The sequence below is a fragment of the Acanthaster planci genome, linkage group LG11 (assembly GCF_054643075.1).
Source record: "Acanthaster planci isolate LZ-2023a linkage group LG11, COTS_SCS, whole genome shotgun sequence".
NCBI lineage: Eukaryota > Metazoa > Echinodermata > Asteroidea > Valvatida > Acanthasteridae > Acanthaster > Acanthaster planci.
Window position 1 is genome coordinate 7,088,968 of NC_141787.1, and position 27,825 is coordinate 7,116,792.

The 27,825-nt window shown below is 54.2% G+C and overlaps 1 non-coding gene and 2 pseudogenes across 1 annotated transcript; all 3 read right to left on the reverse strand.

Annotated features, from left to right (window-relative positions):
• Positions 1 to 1,344: 1,344 nt before the first annotated feature.
• LOC147797317 (large subunit ribosomal RNA) lies at positions 1,345 to 3,473 on the reverse strand (annotated as a pseudogene).
• A 21,531-nt stretch (positions 3,474 to 25,004) lies between these two features.
• On the reverse strand, positions 25,005 to 26,780 carry LOC147797318 (large subunit ribosomal RNA; annotated as a pseudogene).
• Positions 26,781 to 27,402: 622 nt separating this feature from the next.
• On the reverse strand, positions 27,403 to 27,559 carry LOC147797319 (5.8S ribosomal RNA). The gene has a single exon (XR_015427276.1). It is a non-coding gene; the product is annotated as a 5.8S ribosomal RNA (ribosomal RNA).
• Between the last annotated feature and the right edge of the window lie 266 nt (positions 27,560 to 27,825).

Genomic DNA, 27,825 nt, shown 5'->3' on the forward strand with positions numbered 1-27,825 from the left:
CTACCCTCTCTCTCTCCCGTTCACTCGTCCGCAGCGGGCCGGGCTGCCGCTCCAGCCTTTCCTGAAGGCTTGCGGCCACACACCGTTGCAACTCCCATCCCGGGGTCCAGCGGAACTGCGGCCCGGGATTGGCCTTCTGGACACCTTGGGGGAGGGCCAGGCGGGCCGGCCAACGCTCTCCTGCGCAGGAGGGGTCGGCCGGCTGCGCCGAAAACGCCCCTGACGGAGCGCCTGGAGGGCCTCCCGGCGGGGCAGCGAGCTGCCACTTTCATCGAGCCGCTGTGGAGCGGGGCTTGTCCAGACCCAAGGGGGAATCGCTCCGGAGACTTGGGCTCCACCGTGAAGGAATGGCCGTATTATATGGACGATACGTGGTTGTACTAATTTCTGGCAGCTGGAGCTGAGCTCGAAACCACCCTCCCCCAATAAATAACCAAGCCAGGGAGTGGGGGGTTAAGGTCCAAAATGCTCTCATTGAAATATGCGTGTATGGCTGCAGCGGTTTTTCCCGGATGGCAATTTACGCGCAGCGTTTGAATTACGCACGTTTGGGCCCAACAGACCCCGACGAGAGACGCTCCTGCGAGCTAGGGTGCCTCACCGACACGTTCACGGGTGGGTCCAAGTCGTGTTTTGCGCCCGAGTCGAAGTGAGATTCGCCCTTTCGCGGACAACGGAGTCCGAGGAAGAAATCCTCAGCGGGCGCCCACGTAACGCTCCCCGTCCGACACCCGTGGCGGGACCGACACCGCCCGCTGCGAGATTGCGCCCTCGGGCTGGAGGCCCCAGTTAATCCGTGCCGAACAGCCGATTGCACGATGGCATTGGGACCGACTTGGCAACTCGGCACCAGGGCGGTACTCCTCGAGAGCCCTCCTGCGGGGTACACTATTAATCGTGGATTTCAAGTCAGTTTGGGGCGGCCGCGTCAGACATGCAGCCCAGCAGCCAAACTTTGGACACTGGAGAAGTGCTCGTTCACTCCGCCGTCAGTTCCGGCATGCCCTCCTCCGGCTGCGCCCGCTGCACCGCCGAGTCTGGGACACGTCCGGCCCACTAGCGACGGGGCCCCACCGCCTGTCCCGGCCCAGGGGCCCTCCTGCCGCGCCCGCTGCTGGTCCTCCCCGGTCTCCTCCTCCAAGTGCGGTCCGCCCGAGGGCCACCGGGCGGCGCCAGCCGGCCCTCCGCGCTCGACCTCCTCTCCCCGCTGCTGGACCCCAGCACCCCTGCCTCCCCGCGTTGCGGCGCCCCTCTCCCAGAAGCCGCTCCCGCAGCGGCGACGCTGCCTCCTCAGCGGCACGTTGTCCGAATCGGCCTGCCAGGATCGGCCCGTCTGCGGCGCGGGCAAATCCCTCGGATCGAAATGTTTAGTTTCTGCAGATCGCAGCAATGCGGCTGCTCTACTGGGCACAACAGCCCGATCCATACCCAAGTCGTCTGCAAGTGATCTGGCGTCCCTCTCAAGACAGCGGTTGCGCCGAAGCTCCCGGCCCCCGGACAGGGACTCTGGCGGAGTCGGCCCTGCAAGAGCGGGTGGGCGCTGATGCGGGCCGCCCTCGTGCGGTACGCCGGCGGCGTAGCCGCGCACCGGCAGAGATTTCGACTTGGAGGCATTCAGCCGTAATCTCTCGGGTGGTAGCCTCGCACCACCGGCCTCTCCACCGAGCGCCTGAACCAGGGATCCGAATCTGCGGTTCCTCTCGTACTGAGCAGGATTGCCGTAGCGGCGACCTCTCATCAGTAGGGTAAAACTAACCTGTCTCACGACGGTGTAAACCCAGCTCACGTTCCCTATTAATGGGTGAACAATCCAACGCTTGGCGAATTCTGCTTCGCAACGATAGGAAGAGCCGACATCGAAGGATCAAAAAGCAACGTCGCTATGAACACTTGGCTGCCACAGGCCAGTTATCCCTGTGGTAACTTTTCTGACACCTATTGCTTCAAACTCCCAAACTGAAAAGGATCAATAGGCCACGCTTTGACGGTCCGTATTCATACTGAAAATCAAAATCAAACGAGCTTTCGCCCTTTTGCTCTGCGCGAGGTTTCCGCCCTCGCTGAGCTCGCCTTAGGACACGTCTGCGGGCTCACTTGCTTCGCAGCTCAGACCGCCGTGAAGAACGGATGGCTCCGCCTGGGGGTTTGGGAATATTGACCCGATTCCCTTTCGCCTCCGGTCGGGGCGTATTTTCCCTGGGGCTTAGGATCGACTGTCCCATTTACAACTGCTCTTCACATGGACGCCTTCTCCGCCATTCGACCCTCGAGGATCTCACTCGAATATTTGCTACCACCACCAAGATCTGCGCCCGCGGCGGCTGCACGCGGCCTCGTGGCCGGCACTTCGACGTGCACCGGGGCGGCCCTCCTACTCGTTGGGGCGTACCACCCGGGCGGCGGTCCCACTCTTTCTCTGCCCCGACGGCCGGGTGTGGGCGGCACGCTCAGCGCCGTCCATTTTCAGGGCTAGTTGATTCGGCAGGTGAGTTGTTACACACTCCGACTTCCATGGCCATCGTCCTGTTGCCCGTATCAACCAACGCCTTTTCTGGGCTCTGATGAGCGTCGGCTGCAATGCGGCTCCCTACCCGGCGTTCGGTTCATCCTGCAGCGCCAGTCCTGCTCACCAAAAATGGCCCACTGGGCGCCCGTGCATTGAGGGCCCGGCCCTGAGCCGGCAGGTAGGGCCCCGCACCAATTTAAAGTTTGAGAATAGGTTGAGGTCGTTTCGGCCCCAAGGCCTTTAATCATTCGCCTACCGGATGCAACTGCTCTCTCTCTTTCTTTCCCAGGCGCCAGCTATCCTGAGGGAAACTTTTGGAGGGAACCAGCTACTAGACGGTTCGAATAGTCTTTTGCCCCTATACCCAAGTCGGGCGATCGATTTGCAGGTAAGAATCGCTGCAGACCTCCACCAGAGTTTCCTCTTGCTTGGTCCTGCTTGGGCATAGTTCACCATCTTTCGGGTCCTAGCGTGCCCGCTCTTCCTCCGCCGCAGCCGCGGGGGACTGGCGGCTGGCGGCTGGCGGCTGGCGGCTAGGGGGTCACGGCTTCACGTACTCTTGAACTCTCTCTTCAGAGTGCTTTTCAACTTTCCCTCACGGTACTTATGCTCTATCGGTCTCGTGCCGGTATTTAGCCTTGGATGGAGTTAACCACCCGCCTTTGGACTGCGCTACAAAACAACCCGACTCCCGGAAGCCCTGGCCGCCGGCCTGACGGCGCCCACAGGGGCCTGACACCCGCCACGGGACGGAGGGGGCCTCGATGAGAGGGACCTTGGCACCGCCGCGACAGCCGGACCGGACTTCCCTACGCCACAGTTCCCGCAGGCCTCCTGGGGGCCCGGGATTCGGCGCTGGGCTCTTCCCGCTTCGCTAGCCGCTAATGGGGGAATCTTGGTTAGTTTCTTTTCCTCCGCTTAGTGATATTCTTAAATCGAGTGGGTCCTCTCGCCCGACCTGAGGTCGATGGGTTCGCAATAGGCTTCGTCTCTATCTCTCTCGCCTCCCGGACCCACCCGGCGCCTTGGAGGCTGCCAGGAAGTGGGGCCCCCTCTGCGGCCCGTCCGCGCGGGCTCTCTCTTCTCTCTCTCTCGGCGCTGGGCGCCCGCTCCCTCTCCGGCGGTCCACTCGGAGATCTGCCACGGGGCCGGCAGCACTCGGTCCCCGCTGGCTGGGCCTGGCCTCCCCTTTTTCTCTCTTGGCCTGCCATGCCTGGCCTCCTTCCGGGGCGCTCCCTCGAGGCTTCCCGTGTCTTTCTTGTTCGGCTAAGGGGGGGGGACGACCGGTGCTCGTGGGTGGGGCGGATACTCAGCGCCGACCTGCCACTCCACGGTGGACTCCCCCGAGGAGCCACTCGGCCCTCCGCGCGGAGACCGTGGCCGGCCAGTGCCCCTTCGCCTGCCCGCAGATTTCCCGTATCATCCTCCCCGGAGAGCCTGGGACCCGCGCCGCAACCTCCCGGCCTCTTGGCACTCCCCTTGTTGCCGCCTGCAGCCAGTGTCATCGCAGCTCCTCGGGTGCACCCCGGCTTGGGCCACTCCCGCCTACACCCGGGAGACAGTACAGTGGCCGGCCCTCTCCTCCTCGGCGGACGGAAGGGGCCGGCCGGGCACGCTCTCTCTGCTCGGTAACGATCCTTCCGCAGGTTCACCTACAGAAACCTTGTTACGACTTTTGCTTCCTCTAAATGATCAGTGCAGCGCGCGTGCGGCCCCGAACATCTAAGGGCATCACAGACCTGTTATTGCTCAATCTCGCGTGGCTGAACGTCACTTGTCCGTCTAAGAAGTCCGCGCCCGGCGGGGCGGCCGGCACGACTATTTAGCAAGCCAGAGTTTCGTTCGTTATCGCAATTAACCAGACAAATTGTTCCACCAACTAAGAACGGCCATGCACCACCAGCCACAGAATCAAGAAAGAGCTCTGAATCTGTCAATCCTCACTGTGTCCGGGCCGGGTGAGTTTCCCCGTGTTGAGTCAAATTAAGCCGCAGGCTCCACTCCTGGTGGTGCCCTTCCGTCAATTCCTTTATCTTTCAGCTTTGCAACCATACTTCCCCCGGAACCGAAAGACTTTGGTTTCCCGCAGACTGCCCGCCGCGTCATTGGAGATCAACCAGGTAGCCCCTCGGGGCCGGGGCCCGCCAACTCGGGCCCTCCGGACTGTTCGGCCGCGCCGTGGCTGCTGGGCCACGGCACCGGAGTCCTGCGCCTCTCTGCTCTCGCTCGCCGCCCGGCCACCGCTGGAATGCCGCCCGCCGCCGGTCCTTCGCCCTCTCCAGCCCGGCCGGGGCGGCACTTCCTCTCCTTCCCCGAGCGCACGGGTAACCGCTGGAATGCCGCCCTTTGGCCCCATTGCGCCGGCCTCCTCTCGCCTCGATCCCGGAGGGGGGAGGCTGGCCGAGCCGGGAGGCTGGCCAAGCTGAGCTCCCTCCGTCTGGGAGATCCCCGGTCGGGGATCCTGTCTGCCGCCGCAAGGGCTACGGCTTGGCGCAACCGCGGGGCGCCGCCCGCCGCCTGCTCGGCGGGCGTGCCGCGGGGTTGCGCGAGGCCCCGGCCTGGGGGGGGGGCGCTGCCGGCTCTCCGGGCCTGGGACGCCACCGCGACGTCAGTGCGCCTTGGGCTGCCGGGACCCGGCGGAGGTCGGGTGCGGCCCGCCCCGGGGCGGACCGGTCCCACTGCTCCGCGGAAGTTGCCGGGCCGATCCGGACTTTGCATATATTGCTGATCAGGGGCAGCAGAGAACCCACCGCTCTCCGAGGGGCCCTGGCTCCCCTCTCCCTCACTCTCTCCCGCTTGCTCTTCCGCAGCGGGCCGTGCTGCCGCTCCAGCCCCTCCAGAAGGCTTGCGGCCATGCACCACCGCACCTCCCGTCCCGGGGTCCGGCCGAACTGCGCCCCCGGGAACGGCCTTTCCGACACCTCTGGGCATGAAGGGTCGGCCGGCCGCGCCGAAAAACGCCGCTGGCGGAGCGCCCGGAGGGCCTCCCGGTTGGGCGGCGGGCCGCCACTTTTTTCCGAACCTACCGTCCCGGGGCTCTCCGGTAGGGCCTGCTGCGGCCCGGGAACGACCTATCCGACACCTCTTGGCAAGGCCTGGCGGGCCGGCCGACGCTCTCCTGGGCTGAAGGCGTCGGCCGGCCGCTCCAAAAACGCCATTGACGGAGCGCCCGGAGGGCCTCCCGGCGGGGCGGCGAGCCGCCACATTTGTCCAGCCGCTCCGGAGCGGGGCTTGTCCAGACCCCAGGGGGAATCGCTCCGGAGGCTTGGGCTTCACCGTGTAGGAATAGCCGTATCGTATGGACAATATATTGCTGTAGTGATTTCTGGCAGCTTCAGCTGAGCTCGAGACAACCCTCCCCCTATAAATAGGCAAACCAGGGAGTGGGGGTTAAGGTCCAAAATGCTCTCATTGAAATACACACGTTTCGGGCCCAACCTGTCCCGGCGCAAAGCCCTCTCAGAGGCCTTGGGTGGGCCAGCGAGCCGATGGACGGCAGGCCGGAGACGCCCGGCCCGCTTTCCGAGGGCAACCCCGGACATCCGAACCTCTCGGACCAGGTTTTCCGAGGAAGGCGATTCACCGCGCTGCACCAACCGCCCCGCCGGCCTGGAGCTGTTTTCGCCCGGGGACACGTGTCGGAAATGCACAGCTTAAGGGGGGTGGCGTGCGGCTGCGGCGGTTTTTTTCCCCAAGACTGCCATTCGCCGCGCCACACCACCAGTCCCCACTGTTTCGGAGCCAGGCTTGTCCAGAGCCTTGGGCTCCACCGTGTGGAAATGGCCGTATCGTATTGACAATATATGGCTGTAATGATTTCTGGCAGCTGGAGCTGAGCTTGAGACCACCTTCCCCCCTATAAATACTCAAACCAGGGAGTGGGGGTTAAGGTCCAAAATGCTCTCATTGAAATAGGCACGTTTTGGGCCCAACAGACCCTGACGAGAGACGCTCTCTAGAGCCGGAGATCCGACCTTTCGCGGACCACGAAGTCCGAGGAAGAAATCTTCAGCGGGCGCCCACGCAACGCCGCCCGTCCGGCACCCACGGCGGGACGGGTGTCGCCCGCTGCAAGACTCTGTCCCCGCCCGACGGCCCATCGCACGACGGCATTTGGACCGACCTGGCAACTCGCCACCCCGGCGCTACTCCCCCACAGCCCTCCTGTGGGGTATGCTGCCAACCCGGGATTTCGAGTCAGTTGGGGGCGGCCCCCCGAGACTCGCCGCCCAGCAGCTGATCCCATCGCTACCGGCGGGCCCTCCTGCGGGACACGCCGCCGACCCCGCTTTTCAAGTCAGTCGGGGGGCCGGACCCCTCGGCCTCGCGGCCCGGTGCCGCCCGTCCCGGCGCTTGCTCGCCGGTGGGGCCGAGTCGGTTTTTGCGCCCGAGTCGGGTCGAGACCGGAGATCCCGCATTTCGCGAAACGCCAAGTCCCAAGAGGAAATCTTCAGCGGGCGCCCCGCGACGCCGCCCGCCCGGCACCCTCGGCGGGACCGGTCCCCGCCCGCCCCGCGGCCCCTCGCGGCGGGACACTGGGACCGACCTGGCAACTCGCCGGCCCTGCGCCGCTGCGCCGTAGCCCTCCTGTGGGACACGCCGCCGACCCCGCTTTTCAAGTCAGGTAGGGGGCCCCCGACCCCTCGGCCTCGCGGCCCGGCAGGCCGTCACGGCCGCCCGCTCGCCGGTGGGGCCGAGTCGGTTTTTGCGCCCGAGTCGGCTTGAACCCGGAGATCCCACATTTGCCGGAACACCGAGTCCCGGGAAGATCTCTCCAGCAGGCGCCCCCGCAACGCTGCCCGACCGGCACCCGCGGCCCGACCGGTCCCCGCCCGCCCCGCGGCCCCTCGCGGCGGGACACGGGGACCGACCTGGCAACTCGCCGGCCCTGCGCCGCTGCGCCGTAGCCCTCCTGCGGGACACGCCGCCGACCCCGCTTTTCAAGTCAGGTCGGGGGGCCGGCCCCCTCGGCCTCGCGGCCCGGCAGCCCGTCCCGGCGCTCGCTCGCCGGTGGGGCCGAGTCGGTTTCTGCGCCCGAGTCGGGTCGCACTGGAGATCCCTTTTTTCCCCCCAACATCCAGTCCGTTTAAGATCTCCTCAGCGGGCGCCCCCGCGACGTCGCCCGTCCGGCTCCCGCTGCGAGACTCTGTCACCGGGACCGACTTGGCAACTCGCCACCCCGCCTCCGCTCCCCCGGAGCCCTCCTGCGGGGTATGCTGCCAACCCGGGATTTCGAGTCGGTTGGGGGCGGCTCCCCGAGACCCGCCGCCCAGCAGCTCATCCCGTTGCTACCGGCGGGCCCTCCTGCGGGACACACCGCCGGCCCAGGATTTCAAGTCGGGTCGGGGGGGCCGGCCCCCTCCGGCCTCGCGCCCGGCAGCCCGTCCCGGCGCCCGCTCGCCGGTGGGGCCGAGTCGGTTTCTGCGCCCGAGTCGGGTCGAGACCGGAGATCCCACATTTCTCAAAACACTGAGTCCCGGGGAGATCTCTCCAGCGGGCGCCCGCGCAAGGCCGCCCGCGGCGGGACCGGTCCCCGCCCGCCCCGCGGCCCCTCGCGGCGGGGCACTGGGACTGACCTGGCAACTCGCCACCCCTGCGCCGCTGCGTCATTGCCCACCTGCGGGACACACCGCCGACCCAGCATCTCAAGTCAGGTGGGGGGCCGGCCCCCTTGGCCTCGCGGCCCGGGCCGCCCGTCACGGCGCCCGCTCGCCGGTGGGGCCGAGTCGGTTTCTGCGCCCGAGTCGGGTCGAGACCGGAGATCCCACATGTCTCAAAACACCGAGTCCCGGGGAGATCTCTCCAGCGGGCGCCCGCGCGAGGCCGCCCGTCACGGCGCCCGCTCGCTGGTTGGGCCGAGTCGGTTTCTCCGCCCGAGTCGGCTCGAACCCGGAGATCCCACATTTGCCGGAACACCGATTCCCGGGAAGATCTCTCCAGCGGGTGCCCGCGCGAGGCCGCCCGTCCGGCGCCCGCGGCGGGACCGGTCCCCGCCCGCCCCGCGGCCCCTCGCGGCGGGGCACTGGGACCGACCTGGCAACTCGCCACCCCTGCGCTGCTGCGTCATTGCCCACCTGCGGGACACACCGCCGACCCGGCATCTCAAGTCAGGTGGGGGGCCGGCCCCCTCGGCCTTGCGGCCCGGGCCGCCCGTCACGGCGCCCGCTCGCCGGTGGGGCCGAGTCGGTTTCTGCGCCCGAGTCGGGTCGAGACCGGAGATCCCACATGTCTCAAAACACCGAGTCCCGGGGAGATCTCTCCAGCGGGCGCCCGCTCGAGGCCGCCCGTCACGGCGCCCGCTCGCCGGTGGGGCCGAGTCGGTTTCTCCGCCCGAGTCGGGTCGCACCGGAGATCCCTTTTTTCCCCCCAACACCCAGTCCGTTTAAGATTTCCTCAGCGGGCGCCCCCGCGACGTCGCCCGTCCGGCTCCCGCTGCGAGACTCTGTCACCGGGACTGACTCGGCAACTCGCCACCCCGCCGCCGCTCCCCCGGAGCCCTCCTGCAGGGTACGCTGCCAACCCGGGATTTCCAGTCGGTTGGGGGCGGCCCCCCGAGATCCCCCGCCCAGCAGCTCCTCCCGGGCCGCCGGGCGTGCGCCGGCTCGCTCCGCCGTCTCTCCCGGCGGGCCCTCCTGCGGGACACAGCGCCGACCCCGCTTTTCAAGTCAGGTGGGGGGCCGGGCCTCGCGGCCCGGGCAGCCCGTCCCGGCGCTCGCTCGCCGGTGGGGCCGAGTGGGTTTCTTCGCCCGAGTCTGTTCCTTAAGCGGTGATACCGCCCTTGGCGGAACACCGAGTCCGGGGAAGATCTCTCCGGCGGGCGGGCGCCCGCCGTCACCGGGACCGACTCGGCAACTCGCCAGCCCGGCGCTGCGGGCTACACCGCCAACCCGCGAGTGGCGCCGCGGCCCTCCCGTCCGTCCGTCCGTCCTCCGACCCGGCCCCGCCAGGATCGGCCCGTCTGCGGCGCGGGCAAATCCCTTGGATCGAAAGGTTTAGTTTCAGCAGATCGCAGCGAAGCGGCTGCTCTACTGGGCACGACACCCCGATCCATACCCAAGTCGTCTGCAAGTGATCTGGCGTCCCTCTCGAGACGGCGGTTCGGCTTCCGCCGGAGCTCCCGGCCCCCGGGCAGGGGCCGCGGGCGGAGTCGGCGGGGTCGGCCCGGCCCCCCAAGGCACGGAGCGGGTGGGCGCTGACGCGGGCCGCCCTCGGGCGGGACGCCGGCGGCCTGGGTCCCTCCCCGCCCGACGGCCCGTCGCACGACGGCATTTGGACCGACCTGGCAACTCGCCACCCCGGCGCTACTCCCCCAGAGCCCTTCTGCGGGGTATACTGCCAACCCTGGAATTCAAGTCAGTTTGGGGCGGCCCCCTCAGACTCGCGGCCCAGCAGCTCATCCCAGGCCGCCGGGCGAGCGCCGGTTCACTCCGCCGTCAGTCCTGGCGGGCCCTACTCCGACTGCGCCCGCTCCTCCTCCGCCGCCAGTCCTCCCCGGTTTCCTCCTCCTCAGGGTCCGGCCCGCCCGAAGGCCGCCGGCCGGCCGGCCCTCCTCGCTATGAACACTTGGCTGCCACAAGCCAGTTATCCCTGTGGTAACTTTTCTGACACCTCTTGCATCAAACTCCGAAGCTCAAAAGGATCAATAGGCCACGCTTTGACGGTCCGTATTCATACTGAAAATCAAAATCAAACGAGCTTTTGCCCTTTTGCTCCGCGAGGGGTTTTCTGTTCTCGCTGAGCTCGCCTTAGGACACTTGCGTTACCCTTTGACAGATGTACCTCCCCAGTCAAACTCCCCGCCTGACGCTGTCGCCAGAGCGGGTGGCGGCCGGCGGAGCCCTGAGGCGGCCGGCCTCGTAGCGCCAATAGACTGGGCCCGCGCGGGGCCCGCTCCCCGCCCCACCGGCTAAGTAAAGAAACGACGAGAGTAGTGGTATTTCACCGTCGGGCCGGGGCCCTCCCACCTATCCTACACCCCCGTGTCTCTTCACAAGGTCAGACTAGAGTCAGATTTAACAGGGTCTTCCTTCTCCGCTGATTCTGCCAAGCCTGTTCCCTTGGCTGTAGTTTCGCTAGAGAGTAGATAGGGACAGTGGGAATCTCGTTAATCCATTCATGCGCGTCACTAATTGGATGACGAGGCATTTGGCTACATTAAGAGAGTCATAGTTAATCCTGCCGTTTATCCACGCTTCACCTGGCTGCCCCCAGACTTGCGAGCCCGATAGACTCCTTGATCCGTGTTTCAAGACGGGCCAGCAGGGAGTCCCGCGCCCACTCGGCACACGTTTTGGCCCCAACAGACCCCGACGAGAGACGTTCTTGCGAGCTAGGGTGCCTCGCCGACGCGTTCACGGGTAGGGCCGAGTCGGGTTTTGCGCCCGAGTCGAAGCGAGACCGTAGATGCGCCCTTTCGCGGACAACGCAGTCCCAGGAAGAAATCTTCAGCGCGCGCCGCTCCCCCGTAACGCTCCCCGTCCGGCACCCGCGGCGGGACCGACGCCGCCCGCTGCGAGATGCCGCCCTCGGGCTGGAGGCCCTAGTTCATCCCTGCCAAACAGCTGATCGCGTGATGGCATTGGGACCGATGTGGCGACTCGGCACCCTGGTGGTACTCCTCGAGAGCCCTCCTGCGGGGTACACTATTAACCGTGGATTTCAAGTCAGTTTGGTGCTGCTGCGTCAGACATGCAGCCCAGCACCCAATCCTCGGCCACCGGGAAGCGCTCGTTCACTCTACCGTCAGTTCCGGCAGGCCTTCCTCCAGCTACGCCCGCTGCACTGCCGAGTCCCGGACACCTCCGGCCCATCAGCGACGGGGCCCCGGCGCCCGTCCCGGCCCGGGGGCCCTCCCGCCGCTGGTCCTCCCCGGTCTCCTCCTCCAAGTCCGGTCCGCCCTAGGGCCACTGGGCGCCGGCTGGCCTCCTGCGCTCGACCTCCTCCCCCTGCTGCTGGACCCCACTACCCCTGCCTCCATGCCACCCTATTCCTATGAGCTCGAGAACACCCTCCTCCCTATAAATAGGCAAACTTACTCACTCACTCGCCATGCATTCACGTTAGTTTCATAATCGCATGGTGCATGTAATCGTTTTGTACACGTTTTGTTAATTTTGGTTGTTTATTCTGTTGATCTTAAAGCTAGAAACACTGTACAGAAATAGTAGCCTACTTTGATATTTGTACATTTTGATAGGCTAATGACGGGGCAGGGTTAAAATCGGTTAACACTCACTAATATGCAAGGTGCAGTTCTTTTTCAATCAGCATGAGCCTTACTGATCGTGACATTCATGTGTGTGCCATGAAGATGAGAAGCAACAATATCATTAGCCGTAAGGTTTCCGCACCTGATTTTGTTTCTTCTGCCTTTCAATATATTTTTCACTATATAAGCACAACTGTGGTAGTTTATAAATGACGCTGTTGTTTTACTGAACTATTTCTCCTATTCATTTTAACAAGGATTAATTTCATTTAATTTGTTTTCTTTCTTTGGAAACTGCTATCAGGTTTTGGAGGATGTGCTTCCACGGAAACAAGCCAGAAGAGAGAGCAACCAGGTCGGAAAGGTTGGAGATAGAACCTTGTGCATAGAAAGTGTGCCAGACCCAGAGTGTACTGTAAGTGCTCGTAGCATGATTCCAGTTGTGTCGGTAAGTCCATCACAATCACTTGCTCCCTTCAACTATTGTTGAACATTCAAGAGGAACAAAATGGGTATTGTTCTTTCAATTGTTCTCTCTAGAAATTTTTTTTAAATAACTTTCATTTTGTTCTTTTACATGTACAGAATGTGGATGCTGCTTGTCAGACTGATCCAGTGAAAATTCTTTGTTGCGATATACGTAAGTATCAAAATGTATTTGAAATGTCTATTTTTGTTATCATATTAATTTATAAATGACATTTTTTCTTCTTATTCGGTTTTATTGTTCTCGTCACAGTTCATGATAAACAGCAAATTTATACATTTTTTTTTTCTGATAGATACCGATGCCGGAATATAAGCTGTTCCCGAAGTCAGCGAAACTGGAATACAATGCAAGCTGCTTGATGATGCAGAAGTTGAAGAATTAGAAGAGGCAGAGTTAGAAGAGGAACAAGAGCGTGATGATTCCTCCGACTATGAACCATCCTCCTCATCATCTTCGTCATCATCTTCAGAACCTTGTCGCACCCGGTCATTCAAAAAGTAAGTACGATAGATGCAGTATATGAAACTAAAATTTATTTTATAAGGTTACAACAGAAACAAAGCCACATGTTTTTTTTTAAATTTAAAATTAACCTTCTCTCATCGCAGAGTAGAAACTACTTTTCATTCCTACACTCACCGTGGTATCACCTTGGTTTATCCAAATGCCATTGATCTTTTGTAAACAGAAGGGAAAGAAGTCCACAGACCGTTCCAATATCACCGGATGTTTTTCCTCAAGATCATCCAAAGTACACTGTTCGAGGGGCAGCTCTTCCAACCTTTCAGGAAGTGTTTCAAGTGCGGTTCACGGAAGATCAGTCTGATGAAACGAACTGTGGGGACTTTCGTTTCTGTTTTTCAGCGATGAGGGGCCTGCAAGTCCAAGGGGACGACCTGGAGTTCCCAGCCATGGCTGGGTGCAACACCTGCAGGAAATCTGCTACTATCTGCAGCTTTCCTGTTTGCTGGTGCCAGCCCATCAAAGGTTCTCCGCATGTTGACCTGTACGGGGGCAACTTGTATTTCGCTGCGCACTTTTTTCTCCCACCAGAAGAGACACCTCTTGCCATCAGTTGAAGCCGTGTGGACACAACACATCACCGAATTAAAGCTTCGTCTGAAAGCTGATAGTCAAGCGCTAGTCATCGGCGGGGATGGACGGGAAGATAGTCCAGGCCACTCCGCTAAATATGGGAGCTACTCTGCAATAGAACTCAACGCCTACAAGATTGTTGATATTCAGCCTGTACAGGTGAGTCTTTGTTTCTAAAGAAAGGTAGAGTTGATGTACATGCGATGGTTTTCGATAAATGGTTCTCGACAATTTGTACAAGCAAAAGGATGCATTCATTTCATTAACTTTATTCTGTATATAAAGTCAATTTGAAAGTTTCAATTTGCTGCTTATTTCAATTTGCTGCTGCCGCTGCGCCTTGATTGATAGCCTCAGATTGACTGTTACTAAAATTTAGTACATGTATTTGTTGTGTATTCATTTGTTAGTGCAAAGAAGTCAAGAGTAGCTACCACATGGAGCTGGAGGGCTTCAAAAGGACAATGGCAACCCTACGTGAAGCTGACCTCACTGTCTGCAAGCTCGTCACTGACCGTCTTCGGTCTTTGGCCAAATATGTGCGGGAACATGAGCCAACAATTCTGCACATGTATGACGTCTGGCATGTAGCAAAAGGTACCAGTAGTTGAGGATAAAGATTTAAAGTTATATCCAAAAATCAATATTTGTTTTTATGACCCTCAAATCCATTTGCCGAGACTACAGAATTTCAACTGATTTCTTGAGAAACACATAGGAAAATATTTATGGCAAGAAATTATTTGAAAGGCCCAAAGTATCTTTGCATTATCTTGGATATAATTTTCTAATGGAACAGTTACTTTCCTTTTTGCAAAAAAGTGATTTCACTTTGCCAAAAAAGTAAGCCTTAACACGCTGAAGTTTATTTTGTATCATTTATTTTTTTTATTTTCCATTAAGGGATCAAGAAGAAGGTCGATAAGTTATCAAAGAGGAAAGGGTTTGAAGGTGTGGCCGAATGGAAGAGGTCCATAAACAATCATGTCTATTGGTGTGCCTCTTCCACCACTGATGCAGAGGACGATCTCCGGGAGGCCAAGTGGGCCTCTTTATGTAACCATATCGTTGGAGTACACCAAGGGCACTGTGCTCTATATACTAAGTGTGACCAAGGCCGACTTGGGAGGCAAAAGAAGAAATGGTTGAAGCCAGGTATTAAAAAAAGAATTTACTTTCAGGCTTTCCCTTATGGTTCTTTAATACAGGAGTCATGAAGATTAATTGAAACAAAATGATATTAACAAATCAGGTTCGTGGCTTTATAGGGACAGAGGAAACTACCCAGCTGTACCAATTCCTGGAGAGTACTTCACTGCTGAAAGATATTCGGAAAATGTCTTCCACAGCGCAGACGTCCTCCCTGGAGAGCTTCCACAGCCTCATAAACCAATTTGCTCCCGAGATGAAGGCCTACTCATATGATGGTACAACTTGCAGGTGAGTAGAATTAAGGTGTTACTTCAGTTTTGAAATTGACTCTTATGTTATTTACTTAGTCTAAATGTTTTTGAGCATTTTGCTTCTCCTGGAAATTTATCCAACTGGACCAATCTTTTGCCATCCCTTTATTTACTTTCAATATGGCCATTCCAGATTTACTTCTATAAATTTTTCCTTTTGTTGAAAATCATACACTTGTTGTATTTGTTAGGCTTCACATTGCTGGCCATCACTAAAACGAGAATAGTGACAGAAGCCATGCTACCACATCCAAGGGCACTCACATGTTTCACCTCAGCAAGCCAAAGTTTAAGCCGGGGGAAGCTATGGTGAAATAAATCCAAGAAGCAGCTTCCTTTGGTAGGGGTCTTGCTTTTTTAATTTGTCAAGTTTATTCCACAAAACCCATGGTTTGTAGATTGTAAAATTTCCCCTCAAATCTCCTTTTTTTCCGGAAGTACATTTATGCTCTCAACATGACATATTCCTTGCATTTGAAAAAGAATTTAGATAAGTAAGACTGGAGATTTGAAATTGTATCTTTCAACAGATTTCAGGAAATACAACTTTTTTATTTTTCCCCCGTAAAGTGTGACTAAGTAAAGGCTTAAAAAGCCCATGTTAATACATATACGTGTAGGCAAACAAAGGACACTTTTTGAAAATTCCAAAGAAGAGCTGTTGTAATTAAGAATTTCCATATTCAAAATCACTGTATTGTTTGTTCTCCTCAGGGTATGTCAGGACTCTGTTTAAAGAGGCTATCCGACGATGCTGTTTGTTGTACCCAACACTGCTGCTCAGTCTAAACCCCCCACTATGGCAGAGAAATACAGGTTTCCAGAGAAAGATGTTCTGATTGCAAGGTACAGGAGCAGATACAATAAATTTTGAGATTAAAACCCTGCCTGGTGTAGAACTAAAAGGAGTGATCAGAGATGGATCTTAAACGTAGATTCCTTTAAGTTTTGAAAAATGGCATGTAAATTTGGGTGGTTTGAAAAATGGCATGTAAATTTGGGTGGTGTTCCATTTGAGTTTGAAAAGAGACATATTCTTGACCAAGTAACTTGGGTGACTTTTTTCCTTTGTCCCTTTTTGTAACTCGAATACTGATATAAATTTGAAGGCCAGTGAGGCTCTAGATATAAATGACAACTTAAAGTTTCAGTCTCGCCAAAATTAAATGTAACGTGGGTTACATGGAGATAAAAACCAAACTGAATGGAGTGCCCCGTGATACAGAGGCTGTATACCGCTTTTAGGACGTGATTAGGGTAAAACCCAAATCTATACTTATTCGACATCCAGTGGATTCTCTGTCATTTTCTGTTCTTGAAATTCAAATAACTATAGGGATTGTCTGTTTGTTTGTTTTGCTTTTGTTTAATCAGTTTTGTGCTTGTATTTGGGGGAGCAGATCTGTTGGCGTGACGCAAGAAGATTAATCCAATACAAGTTGGACATGCATGTCTTTTGTGAGGATTTCTGTTTGAAAATATCAAGTGATTCTGCAGTTGAAAGCAAGCGAAATTGTACTATATGTTTTTTCTTCAATGAAATAAGGAGGCGAGTGTTGCCAGACTGTGCGGCCCCTTGATATGTTTCCCTTGCACCGTCAATAATAACAATTCACTATACAGATACGTCGCTTTTTTTGATTGAGATCACTAGGCAGGAATGGACCCAAACACGGTTTAGCGATATAGTGCCGTCTGTTGACTCTGGGTGGAGGTTTGTCTTCGGCTTTTGCACCGGAAATTCAAGATTATGGCCAGTAGATCACTTTTCGTTTCAATTTTATGGGTTTCACCCACGATTTGTTTTTATTTGCCTTTTTTCCAAAGATATATCCAAAACTGTCTTTCCAAACAGGCCCGCAATTTCGGGCTTTTTGTGAAAGAAACTACCAGTCCAAAATTCGGGATTTATAAAAATGTTTCTTTGATCCCTCCTGATTATGGCATGTTTTATTGTAAAAATCCCTGGGATTACAGAACATCAATGAGTTCGCACGCAGAAATACAATCATTTCGCGGGATGCAACCTTGATGGTATCACGCAGGCCCTTTTTCCAGGGGTTGGAGTGAATCAGGAACACTAACAGTTCTGATAAAAAGGAAAATAGACTGTTCGCTTGTGTGGTGGATTTGATACATGGTTTAGTTATTTAGATACTTTGCCGTGTGATGCAAGCCTCTTTACTTGAAAAGTGAGCACTGTTCCTGTCATTTTTATATGGTTTTAATATGTTGACTCGAGTTGTCGTATTTTCAGTTGTGTCAAATGTTGATCCTGACTGTCCCATTCTCTAACCCAATCACCAACACTCACGATATCTTAACTTTAACACCAAGAATATTCCTCACCCTACTGTCCCTAACCATAACCACAAAGCTATATATCCCTATCCAAACCACAAACGTATACATCACAAAATCCGACCACAACCCCAACCCTAACCCTTACCCTACAGCTACCCTAACCCTAACTCTTACTCTAACCCTAACCACAACCCTAGCCCTAACCACAAACCTATATATCACTAACCCTAACCACAATCCACAATCCTTCCTACTACCTAACCCTAACCCTTACCCTTACCTAACCCTAACCCTAGCCCTAACCACAAACCTTTATCACTAACCCCGATCCTCAACTACCCTTACCCTTACCCAAACCACAAACCTATATATCACTACATCTAACTAAATAACCCCAATCCTAACCCTTATCCTACCCCTAACCTTAACTCTTACTGTACCCTAACCCGTAACCCTAACCCTACAAAACTATATATCTAACCCTAACCATATCCCCTATACTAACCATTACCCTACCCCTACCCTACCCTAACCCACAACCCTAACCCTAACCACAACCCCAAGCCTAACGCTTACCCTAACCCTTATTCTAGCCCCAACCCTAACCACAAACCTATATATCACTAAATCTAACCCTAACCACAACCCCAATCCCAACCCTTACCCTACCCCTAACCCTAACCCGTATTCTAACCCTAGCCCTAACCACAAACCTTTATATCACTAACCCTAACCACAGCCTATATCTTAACACATACCCTTCCCCTAATCCTAACCACAAACCTATATATCACTAAATCTAGCCCTAACCAAAACCACTATCCTAACCCTAACCCTAACCCTTACTCTAACCCTACCCTAGCCCTAACAACGAACCTATATATCACTAACCCTAACCACAACCCCAAACACAACCCCTTACCCTACCCCTAACCCTTACTCTAACCCTAACCCCTAACCCTTACTCTAACCCTACCCTAGCCTTAACAACGAACCTATATATCACTAACCCTAACCACAACCCCAAACACAACCCTACCCTACCCTTAACCCTAACCACAAACCTATATATCACTAAATCTAACCCTAACCACAACCCCAATCCTAACCCTTATCCTACCCCTAACCTTAACTCTTACTCTAACCCTAACCCTAGCCCTAACCACAAACCTATATATCACAAACCCTAGCCACAACCCCAATCCTAACCCTTACCCTACCCCTAACCCCAACCCTATTATACTACCCCTAACCCTAACCCTAACCACAAACATATATATCAGTAAATCTGACCCAAACCAAAAACCCCAATCGTAACCCTCACCCTAACCCTATCTGTAACCCTAACCCCAACCTTATTTTCCTAACCGTACCCCCAACCCTAACCACAAACATATATATCAGTAAATCTAACCCCAACCAAAACCCCAATCCTAACCCTCACCCTACCCCTAACCCTAACCCTAGCCCTAACCACAAACCTTTATATCACTAACCCTAACCACAACCCCAAACTCAACCCTTACCCTACCCCTAACCCTAACCCTAGCCCTAACCACAAACCTATATATCACTAAATCTAACCCTAACCACAACCCAAAGCCTAACCCTTACCCTACCCCTAACCCTTACTCTAACCCTAACCCTAGCCCTAACCACAAACCTATATATCACTACCCTAGCCACAACCCCAATCCTAACCCTTACCCTATCCCTAACCCCAACCCTAACCCTATCTGTTACCCTATCCCTAACCCCAACCCTATTATACTACCCCTAACCCTAACCACAAACATAAAATAACAGTAAATCTAACCCCAACCAAAACCCCAATCCTCACCCTCACCCTACCCCTAACCCTATCTGTAACCCTAACCCTATCCCTAACTCCAACCTTATTATCCTAACCCTAACCCTAACCTTTACTCTAACCCTACCCTAGCCCTAACCACAAACCTATATATCACTAACCCTAACCACAACCCCAAACTCAACCGTTACCCTACCCCTAACCTAACCCTTACTCTAAGCCTAACCCTAGCCCTAACCACAAACCTTTATATCACTAATCCTAACCACAACCCCAATCCTCAGACTTACCCTACCCCTACCCCTAACCCTAACCACAAACCTATATATCACTAAATCTAACCTTAACCACAACCCCAATCCTAACCCTTACCCTACCCAAACCCTAACCCTTACTCTAATCCTAACCCTAACCCTAACCACAAACCTATATATCACTAAATCTAACCCTAGCCACAACCCCAATCATAACCCCTACCCTATCCCTTACCCCAACCCTAACCCTATCTGTTACCCTATCCCTACCCCCAACCCTATTATACTACCCCTAACCCTAACCACAAACCTATATATCCCTAAACCTTACCCTAACCACAATCCCAACCCTAACCCTTACCATACCCCTATCTGTACCTTAACCCTATCTCTAACCCCAACCCTTTTATCCTAGCCCTAGCCCCAACCCTAACTGGGAAAGCATGTGTGTTGCGCTTGAATATGGGAATGGTCGTTACCGTGAAAACAAAACATCAATCATCAATTAGAGCACCCTTTGAAAATAGTGAAACAAAAGTTGAAAGTAAGGTTACTTGAGACAAAAATGTGCATTTTGAGGTTTTACATGAAAATAATTTAATTGTAGCTGTCATTTTAATGAGAAGTTTGAAATTCAGATGGTCCAAATCTAATACTTCTTTGACAAATTATCTTGCATCTTTGTCCAAGTTACATTTTATTTATAAATCACAAGATCACGTCATCATTTATGCCATTTCACATACGTCAGTCTGTGTACAAGCCAGTGTTAAGTCAAAGTTTTGATTCTCAAGGCCTGCAGTTGAATAAAAAGGTACATTTTAGACAAATTGTATACGAGTTAAAGAAATAGGAAGAATATGCGCCAACTTTGTGTTGTGTGTTTACAATCACAACTCTTTTGCAGGATTTCATAGTAACTCCAAAGACGGTGTTTTATCATGTCGTCTTCATGCACAGCACCTAGGGAAATACGGAATGGTCAATACTTGTATTTAATATTTTTTTAGGTTTTGAGAAATGGCAGGTAAATTTTGGTAGTGTGCTATTTGAGTTCGAAAAGGGACATACTCTTGACCAAGTAACATGGGTGACTTTTTTTCCCTTGTCCCTTTTTGTAACTCGAATACGGATGTAAAAATTAAGGGCCAGTGAGGCTCTAGATATAAATCACAACATGAAGTTTCGGTCTTGCCAAAATTAAATGTAACGTGGGTTACGTGGAGATAAAAACAAAACTGAATGGAGTGTGCCGTGATACAGAGGCTGTATACAGTTTTTAGGACGTGATTAGGGTAAAACCCAAATCTTTACTGATTCGACATCCAGTGGATTCTCTGTCATTTTCTGTTCTTGAAATTCAAAGAACTATAAGGATTGTTTGTTTGTTTGTTTGTTTGTTGGTAGGTTGGTTGGTTTGTTTGTTTGTTGGGGTGTTTGTTTGTTTGTTTGTTTGTTTGTTTGTTTGTTTGTTTGTTTGTTTGTTTGTTTGTTTGTTTGTTTTGCTTTGCTTTTGTTTAATCAGTTTTGTGCTTGTATTTGGGGGAGCAGATCTGTTGGCGTGACGCAAGAAGGTTAGTCCAATACAAGTGGGACACGCATGTCTTTTGTGAGGATTTCTGTTTGAAAATATCAAGTGATTCTGCAGTTGAAAGCAAGCAAAATTGTACTAAATGTTTTTCCGTCAATGAAATAAGGTGCCACACTGTGCGGCCTCTTGATCTGTTTCTCTTGCACCGTCAATAATAAAAATTCACAGAGATACGTCCCTGTTTTTTCGATTGAGATCACTAGGCAGAAATGGACCCCAACACAGTTGAAATCGGTTTTATTGTCGAACATTTAAGAAATGTAGATTATGAATAAAAAAGTGATCCGTGTATTTAACCCAGAAAATTGCCTTGAGAGTTTTTCGCTCACGAAATAAAAAAAAAAGTGAGGGAAAAATATAAAAGTTATGTGGTGTTGACCAAGCATTCAGGTGCACGGACTCCTGAAATTCGCAAGGAATCGCAGTTACCGGCTTCCATATAGGACTCTTCTGGGATCTCGGGGTTCCCGGCCCAACACACTTCCTCCCTGCCCATCCATTTAACTCTAAAAAGAGTTTGAGCGACCATGCAAGGGAGGAAACGAGACAAGCCCCTAAGCCCTGGCCGCCGAGTCGGCCATACGTCTCGAACCTGTACTAAGGTGCTCACCTGGACTTCGCGGACAGTCCCAGCAGAAGAGCTTATCCCGTGGGCTAAGGTACTGTTGGTATTTGGCGGGGTGAAATAGAGTATCTTATAGCTACTGACTGACAGCAAGCTTTGGGAAAATAAAAGTCACCGGTGGGATTCGAACCCACGATCTGACGATCTGATAACCACGAGCTTAATCATTTGGCTATTTCAGAGAATTGCTTCGTAGATAACAAAACCATTATTAACCAACTTATACCGTACAGAATTTTACTCTGCAAAGAATGAGCGATCAAAACGCCACAATAGTGCATCATGTAGCAAAAATGCACAATTGGCCTGCACACAAATCTCACTGGCAGCTCTTCCTTGACAAATTTGAATTAAAGCGCGCGCATCAATATGGTAAATTCCCCGGACTGCACGTCCGTCCGGACACTTCTCAACTCTTAAAGGTTGCACTACACCAAAACACACGCCCATAGGGGTGCTCTGCCCAATTCAGGGAGAATTCTTCGCCAAACTGAGGCGCTGAAAAAGTACCCCTAGAGTTTATTTGAAAAAGAGGAAATTGAGTGGCCCAAGAAATTGTGGGATTGTGGAAGAATGGCCCAGAATGAATTCTCCACATTCAAGCTCTCCCATCCCAGGGCCAAGCACAGCAAAATGTTACTGACAAATTGTTCCAAGAGACTGAAAAGGGGGAGGGATGTCATTTGAAAAATGGCTTCGGATGACAGACTTGGTGGCGTTTGTTTTTGGTGAATAATTAGAAATTTCATTGGTTAAGTAACCTACTTAAAATTGAAAATCAATAGAAAGCTGAATGACCCAAGAACACTCTGCTTTTTTGTTTTGTTTTGTTCTTTTTAAGTTGCCGCTGGGGGGGGGGTAAGAGGCCCGAAGGACTTTGGTTGCCTGCACCGGGGCTGCAAACGTGGTCGATTTTACCTTGTCTTCAAATGGGCTTTCTTTAGTTCAGTGCACGCATAGAAAGCCGTGAAAGATCAGAGCGAAATAGCGCCGCCTGTTGAATCCCGGAGGAGGTTTGTCTCCGTTTTTTTTGCCAGAAATTCAAGATTTTGGCCAGTAGATCACTTTTTGTTTCAATTTATGGGTTTTAGTCACGATTTGTTTTATTTGCCTTTTCCCAAAGATATATCGAAAATAGTAAAACTGTTCGCCCAGCTCTCATTGTCTTTCCAAATAGGCCCGCAATTTTGGGCTTTTTGTGAAAGAAATAACCCGAACTGGAAACTACCAGTACAAAATTCGGGATCTATAAAAAGTTTCTGTGATCCCTCCTGATTATGGCATGTTTTATTGTATACAGTCCAAACAGATTTCATTAACTAGTATAAAGTTAGCAGAAAACATATCAAATTAATTAAATTAAATCTAACACTAGAGTCAACTTGTAATTAAATTGCTCTCCTGGTTGTGAAAACTGGGTTTCCACAGAAAACTTTATTTCCTGGAAAACTTTCATGACTTTTCCAGGATTTTTTAGGAATAAGAAGTTTAAAAATGCATGACCAAGACGTATGTAGAAACCCTAAAACATTTATCTGAGTAATCTGTACCTGGAAATGAAATGTTTTCAAGGTTTACTGCAGTTCCATCTTGCAGGACAAAGATCCTTTGAAGGGATCCACTATTAGAATAGTGCCTTTGTGTCCATCACTTGTTTCAACCTGATTGCCTTGCTGACACTCTCTCAAAAACTGTACTGCTTCCTTTAACACTTTTTGACAGTGATTTTTATGTGGCTTGCCTGGGGTTTTCTGTAGCAAAGATATATGATATTTGTTGGCTGTAATGCTCACCCGTGTTAAACTGTACAATATTCAAAGGTAGAAATCTGTGATTTATGAAAACAAATATCTTTCTAAGGTTTCATGGCATTTCATTACATCAACAGGTAACATTTTTTACATGTACCAGAGACAACTTGCCTGCCGCAAATATTCCGATTTACTAATCCTTCCTAATTGGGTTTTTCTTTCAGAAACATGTATAGTGCATTTAAAAGAAAATAACTAATTTGTTATTTATTTATTAATTCTTTGTACAAGTACCGGTATCTTTTGGAAATACATATTAATTTTTAAATCATATTTCTTTCGGATATACCGGTAGACCAACAATTGAATGTTAAAATGGAACATGAGCATGTTACTTACGTCTCTGATGATACTCTTCATAGGGAGGTACTGGATGTCTTACGAAACGTTCATCCACCAAGATATCGGGCGCAGTATATCCAATAAAACTCACTAGATATGACCATTCTTCATCTTTGACTACTTTAGCTGCACACAATCTTCCCAACTCATCGAATGCCTGGACGCAACTTCCAACTGAGAATTTTCCTGTCATTTTGACTTCTTTAGAAACTGAACATTTTGAGAACTGCACCAAGACTGTAAATTGATGGATGATGAAGATTAGGAAATCACCTTAACCTTGCCCTTATATGGCAGCCAATTTACTTTGGAGACTCCATCATGAAAGGAAAAAAAGGCCCCAGAATATTTCATTTTAATTGGTGACACAAATATCTCATTGATATTCTGTTTGCAAATGATTATTACTTTGTTACAAATTGCTTTTTTTATACGTGCACCAAACATTTCATATAGATTATAAATGTACGTGACAATCAACTCTAAATTCTTATTTTTTTAATTTTCATATCACTACGCAGCATCAAGCCAGTGATCAATCCAGCAATGAATGACCACAACCAGCGAAGGATGACACATATCCGTCATTCCCTTTGTACCAAGGACTGGTACCTTTAGCAGAGGTCAAAAGCATAGGACTACTGGTTTATCACCACAAGGGGGCAATAAAAATTGTCCACTGGGGAAAGCTTTCATTTCCGAATGGATGTTTTCTTTCCGAGTCAGAGAGGTCTAACTCAAATTCGTTTAAATGGGAGAAAATCGTAATGTTTCGAGCCCAACAGACACCGACAAGAGACGCTCTTGCGAGCTAGGGTGCCTCACCGACGCGTTCTCCGGTGGGGCCGAGTCAGTTTTTGCGCCCGAGTCGAAGCGTATTGGAGATGCACCCTTTCGCGGTCAACGAAGTCTGAGGAAGAAATCTTCAGCGGGCGCCCACGTAACGCTCCCCGTCCGGCACCCATGGTGGACCGACGCTGCCCACTGCAACATGCCGCCCACGGGCCGGAAGCCATGGTTCATCCGTGCCGAACAGCTGATTGCACGATGGCATTGGGACCGACTTGGCAACTCCCAGAGAGCCCTCCTGCGGGGTGCACTACTAACCGTGGATTTCAAGTCAGTTTGGGGCGGCCGCGTCAGACATGCAGCCCAGCAGCCAATCCTCGGCCACCGGGGAAGCGCTCGTTCACTGCGCCGTCAGTTCCGACATGCCCTCCTCCGGTTGCGCCCGCTCCTCCGCCGAGTCGGAGTCCCGCCGGGCCCGCCTCTGGTCCTCCCCGGTCTCCTCCTCCAAGTCCGGTCCGCCCGAGGGCCACGGGGCGGCACCGGCCGGCCCTCCGCGCTCAACCTCCTCCCCCCGCTGCTGGACCCCATCGTCCCCGCCTCCCCGGCCACCGGGGAAGCGCCCCTCTCCCAGAAGCCGCTCTCGCGGTGACAACGCTGCCTCCTCCGCGGCAAGTCGTCCGACCCAGCCCGCCAGGATCGGCCCGTCTGCGGCGCGGGCAAATCCCTCGGATCGAAAGGTTTAGTTTCAGCAGATCGAAGCAAAGCGGCTGCTCTACTGGCACGACACCCTGATCCATACCCAAGTCATCTGCAAGTGATATGGCGTCCCTCTTGAGACGACGGTTCGGCTTCAGCCGGAGCTTTTGGCCTCCCAAGTCAAGAGCGGGAGGGCGTTGACGCTGGCTGCCCTAGGGCGGGACGCCGGCGGCGTTGCCGCGCACGACAGAGATTTTGACTTAGAGGCGTTCAGCTGTAATCTCTCGGGTGGTAGCCTCGCACCACTGGCCTCTCGACAGAGCGCCTGAACCAGGGTCCGAATCTGCAGTTCCTCTCGTACTGAGCAGTATTGCCGTGGCGGCAACCTCTCATCAGTAGGGTAAAACTTACCTGTCTCACGACGGTCCAATAGGATCGATAGGCCACGCTTTGATGGCCCGTATTCATACTGAAAATCAAAATCAAACGAGCTTTTAGGACACCAGCGTTACCCTTTGATAGATGTACCGCCACAGTCAAACTCCCCGCCTGAAGCTGTCATCGGAGCGGGTGGCGCCCCGCCTCGCTGGCTAAGTAAAGAAACGACCAGAGTAGTGGTATTTCACCGTCGGGCCGGGGCCCTCCCACCTATCTTACACCCCCGTGTCTCTTCACAAGGTCAGACTAGAGTCAAACTCAACAGGGTCTTCTTTCCCCGCTGATTCTGCCAAGCCCGTTCCCTTGGCTGTGGTTTTGCTAGATTGTAGATAGGGACAGTGGGAATCTCGTTAATCCATTCATGCGCGTCACTAATTAGATGACGAGGCATTTGGCTACCTTAAGAGAGTCATAGTTACTCCTGCCGTTTACCCGCACTTCGCTGAATTTCTTCACTTTGACATTCAGAGCACTGGGCAGAAATCACATCGCGTCAGCGCCCCGCCCCGCCCGCCGCGCCCGACCGCCGGCCGCGCCCCTTTGACGGAGCGGGTGGCAAAGGGGACGGAGGGGGGCCAGCACGCGGACAGCTGGTACACCACTGGGCTCCAGTGCATTGAGGGCCCGGCCCCGAGCCGGTGGGTCGGGCCCTGCACCATTTAAAGTTTTTAGTCTTTCGCCCCTATACCCAAGTCGGAAGATCGATTTGCTCGTCAGAATCGCTACGGACCTCCACCACAGAGTTCTGGCTTGGTCCTGTTCGGGCATAGTTCACCATCTTCGGGTCTTAGCGTGCCCGCTCTTCCTCCGCCGCAGCCGCAGGGGGCTGGCGGCTGGCGGCTGGCGGCTATGGGGTGCGTGGCCGCAGCGGGCACCACGCCGGCCGCGCTGAATCTCCCGGGCCCGATCTGCGCGGCCCTCCCGTTTGCTTCTCGACGGCTTCACTTGGTCTTGAACTCTCTCTTCAGAGTGCTTTTCAACTTTCCCTTACGGTACTTGTGCTATATTGGTCTTGTGCCGGTATTTAGCCTTGGATGGATTTTACCGCCCGCCTTTGGGCTGCACTACAAAACAACCCGACTCCCAGAAGCCCTGGTCGCAGGCCGGACGACGCCTGCAGGGGCCTGACACCCGCCACGTGACGTTGGGGCCTCAATCAGAAGGACCTCGGCGCCTCTGCGACCGCCGGACCGGCCTTCCCTACGCCACAATTTCTGCGGGCCTGCTGGGGTCCGGAGGCCGGGCGCTGGGCTCTTCCCGCTTTGCTCGCCGCTACTGGGGAAATACTGGTTAGTTTCTTTTCCTCCGCTAAGTAATATGCTTAAATCTAGCGGGTCCTCTCGACCGAACTGAGGTTGATGGGTTCGCAATAGGCCTCGGCCTCTCTCGCCTCTCGGGGGCCCACCCGGCGCGTCGGCGGCTGCCAGGAAGGGGGCCCCCCTCCGCGGCCCGTCCGCGCGGGCTCTCTTCTCTCTCTCTCTCTCTCGGCGCTGGGCGCCCGCTCCCTCTCGTTCGGTCCACTCAGAGATCTGCCACGGGGCCGGCGGTAGTCGGTCCCCGCTGGCGGGGCCGGGCCTCCCCTTTTCTCTCTTGGCCTGCCCTGCCTGCCTGGCCTCCTTCCGGCGGGCTCCCTCGAGGCCGCCCGTGTCTTTCTTGTTCGTCTCGGTGGGACAACCGACGCTCGTGGTTGGGCCAGATACTCAGTGCCGACCTGACACGCCACGGCGGACTCCCCCGGGGAGCGACCCGGCCCTCCACGCGGAGACTGTGCCTGGCCGGTGCCCCTTCGCCTGCCCGCAGATTTCCCATATCATCCTCGCCGGAGAGCGGGGGACCCGCGCCGCATCCTCCCGGTATCTTGCCACTCCCCTTGTTGCCGCCTGCAGCCAGTGTCCTCTCGGGGGCCTCGAGCCCCGCGGCTGCCGGCCGGCGCTCTCGCGCCGCGGTCCCTCCCGGCCGCGGCGATTGCCCAGCTCAATATAACCCTCAGGCAGCCGAGGCCCGGGCCGCGGGGCGCCCGGGCCGCCATGTGCGTTCGAAATGCCGATGATCACTGCGTTCTGCAATTCACACTGATTCTCGCAGCTGGCTGCGTTCTTCATCGGCGCAAGAGCTGAGTGATCCACCGCCAAGATTTGTATCTCGTTTTTCTTGGGGGGGGTGGTTGGCTCTGTCGATCACTTTTGATAATTGCGCCGGTGGTCGGCCGCTCCGACAGCGTCCCACCGATCCCCCCGGTCCATTTGAGGCTAAGCCCCGGCGTCCCGGGGCTCCAGCGAGCGCTGGGAGTCCCGCGCCCACGCGGCGCGGGCTCCGGCGCACCCCGGCGTGGGCCACTCCCGCCTACACCCGGAAGACAGCACGGTGGCCGGCCCTCCCCGCCTCGTCGGACGGAAGGGGGCC